Source organism: Helianthus annuus, chromosome 9 (assembly GCF_002127325.2).
Source record: "Helianthus annuus cultivar XRQ/B chromosome 9, HanXRQr2.0-SUNRISE, whole genome shotgun sequence".
Taxonomy (NCBI): domain Eukaryota; kingdom Viridiplantae; phylum Streptophyta; class Magnoliopsida; order Asterales; family Asteraceae; genus Helianthus; species Helianthus annuus.
In genome coordinates this window covers 124,354,048-124,362,134 of record NC_035441.2, presented here as the reverse complement: position 1 = coordinate 124,362,134, position 8,087 = coordinate 124,354,048, and the positions used below count along the sequence as shown (strand labels likewise).

Here is an 8,087-nt window from a genome sequence, read left to right as displayed (position 1 = left end):
CTGTACGGTGGTCCTCCCCACACCCATAAAGAATGCCCATGGTTCAAATGTACATGATTCATCCATTAGTCCATCATGATTCTACCATTTTTTCATGGACACTGAAGTGTCAAACTCAGTTTGGACTCAAAGAATACATAAACCTTTAGATTTATATTGTGCATGCATGAAACATGCTTTTTTTTATAAACAATCTCTTGAAAATATGACAACTAGCTTATTATTCGAATTCTTGCATCCAATACTCCAATAGCTATGGTTATTGGGCAAGCTTTCAAGTTGATATAATCTAATTGCCAACTGTCACTCTGTAATTTCAAGTACTTGATGATAATGTCATATTGTGGATCGTCCACTTAATCCCCCTTAGTTCTATGCAATTATTAAAGGTCACCTTGTACAATCAAATAATGGATAATTTAATTACGGGTTAAAGTTATTCTACAAAAACTTTTAAAAATAAGAAGTGTAAGAAGACATTATAGAGTGACAAGTGTCCAAGAACTTAAAACCTAAACCTACTACACCACCACCCAAAAACCTAACCGCCCCCCCACCCCCCCTAAAAAAAAAGTGACAAGTGTCCAAGAACCTAAAACTACTACACAACCACCCAAAAACCTAACCCCCCCTCCAAAAAAAAAAAAAAAAAAAAAAAACTAAACACCCACCCTCACCACCACCCAAAAACCTAAACCCCCCACCCCACCCCACCCCCTCCCAGCAAAAAAAAAATTGTTAATTGTTTGCTTTTTATAATACTAGAATAGAATTAATTCCTCGCGTTGCAATGTCAACATTTTTTTTCACAAATGAAGAATGTATTAATTTGGGTGTGTGTCATCATCATATTGTTTGAAAGAATCACTTTTGGATTCAAACACCCTATAAAGATATAGGTGGTAGGAAAAAAAATGGTAGAAGCTGCATTAACTTTTGTGTTGTAACTACACTTTTTGCCACATGTTGTTCAAGTGCTAGTTTGTTAATTTTACAAAACGGAAATTACAACCTAGACTGGATCCTGTTGCAAAAAGCTAAGTTGAGTATTGGTTAACCTATTTACAGAGTATATAGCGTTCTGATATGCAATCTCATGCAGGTGTTGTCACGCGCACAGATGATATTATTGTCATGGGATGCGTATCAGACATGATAGTAAGACTAGAAGGTATGGGGGCCGGCTTGGCCCGGCTTGGCCCGGCGCCGGACCCCCACACCGCCCCCCTGGCCCGGCAAGCATCACAACCGGCAACCACAAGCCGGGTGTGCCGCCCCAAATCTCAAAAATTCAACCGTTGAGTAACGGCTAGATTATTAAAAAAAAAAAAAAATTCAATTTCCTTTTAAATAAATACCATAATCCCAATCCATTTTTATACCATTTTCTCTCATTCTACTCCCATTCTTCTCCATTTCTCATCCTTTTTTATAAAAATACTCTATATTTTTTATACCATTCTCTACCAAACATGAATCCATTCAACCCAAACAACCCCAACCCAAACAACCCCAACCCGAATAATCCCAATCCGAACCAACCTAATTTTTTTTCGAGTCCCGCTTACACTCCGACTATGGATCCTTCGTGGGGGACTTCGCAATTTCCGTTTTCGGGTTTCCAACAAGTTCAACAAACACCCAACGCCTTCTCACAAATGTCTCAACTTCAACAAGTTCAACAATATCAAGCGCTCCAACAATTCATGCAACGCAACACGTTTGAAAGAAGAGGTGAAAAAAAAATGGACGTCGTAGGTTTTAGGAAACGTAATTTTTTTATTTTTTATATTCGGTTTCTTTTTTTTTTTAGGAAATGTAATTGTTTTTATTTTTTTATTTTCGGTTTCTTTTTTTTAGGGAATGTAATTTTTTTTATGTTATGAAATGAAATTATTTATGTTGTTTTATGTTGTGTTTTTTAAATTTTATAAAGTTTATTAACTTGGTTATTAAATTAAACAATAAAAAATATGTGGTGGGGCCCCATCCTCCATCCCCCTCCATCTTCATTTTGGCTCATCCCATGCTAGCCGCCTACGTGGCGCCTACGTGGAGGCTCATCCCCGTGGGGATGAGCCAAACCATACCTTCTAGTCTAATTGATATAGCATGGTTAGCAACCTCTTTATACTCGAACCTCTTTTTAGCATGGTTAGTGTTGGCAATTTTAGTGTTATTTAACATGAATGTTATTTGGGCCTAATAATCAAATAATTATTTTGGGCTTAATATATATTTTATAATGGGCTTAACAATTAGTTTCCGTATTATTGTTTTGTTAAAAGTTTATTACTTACATTATTAATGTTCAAGTTTAGTATATATTTTATGTTAAAAGTTTATTACATTATTAATGTTCAAGTTTAATATATATTTTATAATTTATAATGGGCTTAACAATTAGTTTCCGTATTATTGTTTTGTTAAAGTTTATTACATTATTAACGTTCGCTAGGGAGAAAGTCCGTGCGATGCACGGCATGCATAATAGCTATTGTTTGTTCGTGGTAAGACGTCTGACACGGCCGGTGCATAACATGTAAGACAATACGCCTACAAAGGGGCGTGCTTAAACTTTATTAAACCATGGACCATAAGTTGTTTCCTTGGCAAAACTTGCCGGCCAAAAAGAAGTGAAAAAAGATGTCTTCCAAGGAAAATAAAACATGAAACAGAAAAAGGAAAAACGCATAAACTCTCGCACGCCTTCCTATCTTATTAGATAACACACAGACCAAACTTTTGCTAACGCATGCCACCGTCATCCCCAATCCCATCACCAGCCAACTGACTGCAGTGAAATAACGAAAAGAAAACTATTAAAAAGGGTATACTATGTTTACGTATATATGCATCGAAAAGTAGTAAGGGTTTTCATTACTAACACTAAGTGCAGACGGTATACCTTTCATGTGGGTCACTGTCAACTGTTTCTTCTGAATCCGAATCTGCATAAGCAGGCCTGGGAAGGAAAAGCACGAAACATTTATGTAGACCGTTATCCAAAAATAAATATGCACAATTACATTGTTTATGGGGGTAAAGATCAAATAGGAAGTTAATTTTCTCTAGGAAGGATAGGAAGCCATAGGATTATGACATGTGGCAAATTTTAAAATAAAGAGAAAGGGTATTTTAGTCAATCCAACTCTTTCTTCTTCCTTTTTCAAAACCCAGTAAATTCAAAAACCCATCATTTTCAAAATCCACCATCTTCAACTATTTCTTCACTTTATATCTCAATAATCACTACATTATAGTGCGATTTTCATCACAAATCAATGATTCAGAACCCGATCATCGTGTTCTTCAGCTTTTTTTTTGAAGAAAACCCAGTTTAATTTCATAAAAAAATCTCGTTTTTTCCGGTGATTTTGGAGATAATCACTCGATTCGTTCGATTCGAGCGTTGATAAGTGTTTCTATCATTCAAATTCCGTCAATTGATGAAGAAATCGGCTTCGATCCATGTAAGAAATTCTTTAATTTCATTTTCATGATCTGGGTTTTTTATTTAGTCATTGCGTTTTACGATCTTTGCGGGGGTCCGGGGGCGGCAGCCCCCGGTAGCGGGGTCCCAGGGGCGGCAGCCCCTGGCGGGGTCCAAGGGGCAGAGCCCCTGGCTGGGGTTGAGCTGCGTTTTAGAAATTGGTAGACAATTCAAACAGTTCACAGTGACAGACAGTTTTATGTGTCCATTGCGTTTTAGAAATAAGACAGTTCACAGTGACAGACAGTTCACAGTGACAGACAGCTATTGCGTTTTAGAAAAAAACACATTTTTAAGTGTTTTTAGTCATTGTGTTTTAGGTAAAACACATTTTTTAGGTGTTTTCAGTCCATTGCGTTTTAGAATGAGTCATTTTTAAGTGTTTTCTGGCCATTGCGTTTTACATATAAGACATTTCTTTGTGTTTTTGGTGCATTGCGTTTTAGGTAAAACACTTTTTTATGTGTTTTCAGTCCATTGCGTTTTAGAAAACAGACATTTTAAGAGTATTCTGGCCATTGCGTTTTACAAATAAGTCATTTTTTTGTGTTTTTGGTGCATTGCGTTTTAGGTAAAACACATTTTTATGTGTTTTCTGGCCATTGCGTTTTACAAAAAAGTCATTTCTTTGTGTTTTTTGTGCATTGCGTTTTAGAAAAATGTCATTTTTTAGGGTTTTTTTTTCATTGCGTTTTACGATACTGGGGTTTTTTCTATTGCGTTTTACGCAACTGGGTTTTAAATTTTTTTTTTCAAAATATAGCAATAGTATACTCGTTTTAAAGATAAAAAAACACTCGTTTTTTTGGTGCAATTTTTATAAAAAAATAATGTCGTATGAAAGAGTTATTAACGTTTAAAAAATGGGGGGAATTGGAGGAGAGAGAAACTATTGGCTTGGATTGACTAGATTGCCCCTGAAAAAAGTCACGCGCCTCTTTTTTTACTTTCAATTTCCCTGATTTAATCTTAGCCCTTGATTAAGTAAATGGATGGTCAAGATCACTTCCTAGCCTTCCTAGCCAAATAAACTTCCTATTATATCTCCACCCTTGTTTATGGAAATCAATCAATTATAGTTGAAAGTTTTTTTGTTGCCTTTCCATTTATAACGACACCAAGTTTATTTTTTTCAAAAGCCAACTTCTCCCCTTGTATGTCTTTACACATTCGAAGTGATGCGTTACCAAGTTTTTTTATTCCTATTTTTTTAATGTAGAACAATGCGCTTTTATATTTACGAACTCAAGTTTCCGACTGTTGTAGCCTCCTAATTTTAAAATAGAGTAAACATATACCAGGTATGTAAATAACATTTCAGATCGAGTAGAAAGGTAAATAGCACATCTTTAATTAAAATGGTTTATTAAACAGGGCACGAATAAAGTGTAAGCCGATATATACCTTACGATCACAAAGGGGCTGTCTTTAAGAACCCGATACTGATTTGTAGGTTGCACGGCGAAACCGTGGACCAAATATACACCGCCCTCTTTGAGTTTGACAAAGAAATAGTGGGCAATGTTATTCCTTGCGGTGCAATGCATCACACCTCTCTGCGCAAATAAAGGCGTAGATTTTTGTTTTAAAATCAAAAGTAGAAAAACGTAAGAATGTGGGATAGCAGAGGGTAAAAAACTACCTTTATGTCAGTGACAATATAGTCGGTGCTCATGTACCTGCCGTTAACACTTGTCACGTCCCATTTTCTACAAACCATTATCATGATAGGTCCGGTGCTCCCTTCTGGTCATCTACTAACCACATACGTCAAAACCAAAACTTTTGATTGTAACACTTCTGGTCATCTTCCCAAACACCGCCTACTAATCCTTTCGTCATGCCATTAAAGTGGTCTCTTTTATCTCCCAATACTGCCATCTCTCTCCAACCATCAAAGTGCAAATTCAAACACCGCCTCCAAATCATGTTAACTGTCATTAATTTTCCACTACATTACAAACACTATAATTCATGGCCTATCTTTATAAAGATAAATTTTTTACCTCTTCTCATCTCACTTTCATCCAGAATATCATCATGTATCAGTATGAATCATTTCCAAAATGTCTGCCAAGCGCCTTGTAAGTTCCCTGAGTCAATTAAAGAAACATGTCACTATTGTCACATACATTTCTAACCATTTGGAGATTAAAAATTAAGTATATATACTCAATCCAAACCTGAAGGCGCTAATGTGGCTCTTGACACTTTATGAAACGCAAATTGTTAACGCACCACCAAATTGGAAGCCCGAACTCGTAATTGAACCTAAAAGAATGCTAATTCGGACTGACGTGATAAACAAAAATCACACAACAGCAGCAGAAGAACTCTTATTCTAGCGCCGCCATCAATCGTGTAGAGAAGAGATAGTGGGCATCGGAGTGGTCATGGTGGGTGGGTGGAGTGATCGGAACTTCGCCGGAGATGGATGCTCTTCTCCAACTCTCGTGACTCTCTCACTCTCTTTAAAAAAATTAGTGTGGGAATGTTGAGTGATTTTACACAGGCTAAAAGGATTATCAGTTTCCATACCAATTAATAATGATTAAAGTTTCCCATCAAAATTAGTAGGTTACAAAATTCGTCTGAGGAAATAGAAATTAATACATTAAATTTGTACATTTCAACTTACAGGAGGAGATGACGGGGCTGAAACTTAATTCAATTATTTCAAGTAAAGGTATTTATAATAGGCAATTACAACTTGAAAGAAACAAATGTATTTAAGAGGCTCATAATGAAGGTTGTAAAAAAGTTGATATAACTAAATTTTTAACTATATATAGATTACATTATTAATGTTGACTAAAAATTTATTAAAGCCATTAATTATTTGAGTCCATGAAAATTGGATTTGTTTCTTTGACTCTACAAGTCCTCTACGCTGTTATAATTTGTTGGGCCATGATGGCTATTTTGGAAAAAAATAAAAAAAGTCCATAAAGGTTATTCTCATTAAGGACATATATGAAGTCATGAAAGACTTCTTTAAGGGGTATGCTCTCAAAAAGCTGAGCAGGCCAGTCAGGTCGTGCGCTGAACCATACTCCTTACACATTAATCTGATCAATCTGCAAACCCTACGCGGTCTACTTAGGCAAAACCTAGGCTGCGCGCAGGGTCCAAGCAAGATGTAGCATCAACTTTCACACTTACCATCCTGAATAAGAGCCATCAACCCCTAAGCTTTGCGCTGGCTGGTTGGACACACATCAAAGGTCGCGCGAGGGTAGCGGCGCAGGGCCATTTCAGGAAGCATCAAAGGTACGAGTGGCAGAAGAGCGAGCCAATCAGCATCCAGCAGGCTGTACCCTATCGTGCTCCACGATTAACAATCGTGTAGGAGACAGAAAGTACACAAGGACGTCTACGTGGCACCAATCAGGGGGCGACGACAACTGCCCCATGATCTCCACTCACCTGCTGATGTCAGAAGGACAACAAGGACGACAACCCGGACACGTGGCTCCAATCAAGGTGCGCCAGCACCGAAGATCTTCTAGAAGACACAAACGGTCGTCACCAGAGGGACAAAGCGGATATTCCTTGTTGTTGCCTTCAGGCCCAAGGCCCATCAGCCCATCTCCTTCTACACCACTCCGGCTATAAATAGGGACCTTCATACACAGGTTAAACCATTCTCTTCTCTACTCTCTCACTCTTAACACACACTTATTTCCTCAAAGCAGTTACTTATTCTCACGCTGGAGAGTGGTTAAGAGGGAAACCCCCATATTCCCCTCTTATTGAGCTTAACGGGGTGTTATTGTTTTGCAGGAAGGATCACACTCAAGCTCAGGAAGGATTAAGAAGATTAACCCTCATGTTCGAAACATAAACCCAAGTAATTAACCTAAAATTAGTTCCGTGTTCTTCACTTCTGCACGTCGATCGTAAGAAAAAGATGCATACAATAAAACTTACGGTTAAAGGGGGCATCACAATTCTACATTCGAATCATCAAATCTAATTCCAACAAGAGTGATCTCTGTCTAATCCGATAAATCATTACGTGTAACCCGCAAATAGGTTTATCTGATAGTTCTCATACGATTTAGAGATTCATTCATGTTTCATCACAAACTTTGCAATTTCAATTCGGTACGAGGTTTGTTAATTTTTCGTATTACTTGTTCTAAACCAAATATACAACAAATATAAACCTATTTGAGGGTTCAATTTGGTTTTTGGTTGTGATCTCAAGTTTGAAAATTACTGTACAATGAATATTTTTCTGTTATGTAGTTTGTGAATTAACCCTAATTCACATGTTCTAGTCATTAATTTGGGTTTGTTTATCTTGACTTCACACACATGTACTAGTCATTAATTTGGGTTTGTTTATCTTGACTTCACAAGTTTTAATTCTAGAACTCTAGTTTCATAAGTTTTGATTTTCTAGCAGTGAATTTTTATTCTGTAATTTTCCTGGGAACCCTAAGTTGCAAAATTTGACTTCTGATAATTAAATTTGATTGTTGGAAATCGAATACAAGTTTCATCATGAAAGTTTAGTTTACTGTATTATTTTCATGGCATGAGGTTTTCAAAAATTAATACTTGAGTAAATGTCAATTTACGTCCCTGT

At 36.8% G+C, this 8,087-nt stretch overlaps 1 long non-coding RNA gene across 2 annotated transcripts; it reads right to left on the bottom strand.

Annotated features, from left to right (window-relative positions):
• Positions 1 to 2,543: 2,543 nt before the first annotated feature.
• LOC118482085 lies at positions 2,544 to 4,962 on the bottom strand. 2 transcript variants are annotated; one of them, XR_004867108.1, is made up of 3 exons: positions 4,898 to 4,962; positions 2,909 to 2,965; positions 2,544 to 2,794 (listed from the first exon to the last, which is right to left on the bottom strand). It is a non-coding gene; the product is annotated as an uncharacterized LOC118482085 (long non-coding RNA). The 2 variants fall into 2 exon arrangements; XR_004867107.1 differs by lacking the exon at positions 4,898 to 4,962 and having other exon boundaries at positions 2,909 to 2,999.
• Positions 4,963 to 8,087: the final 3,125 nt, after the last annotated feature.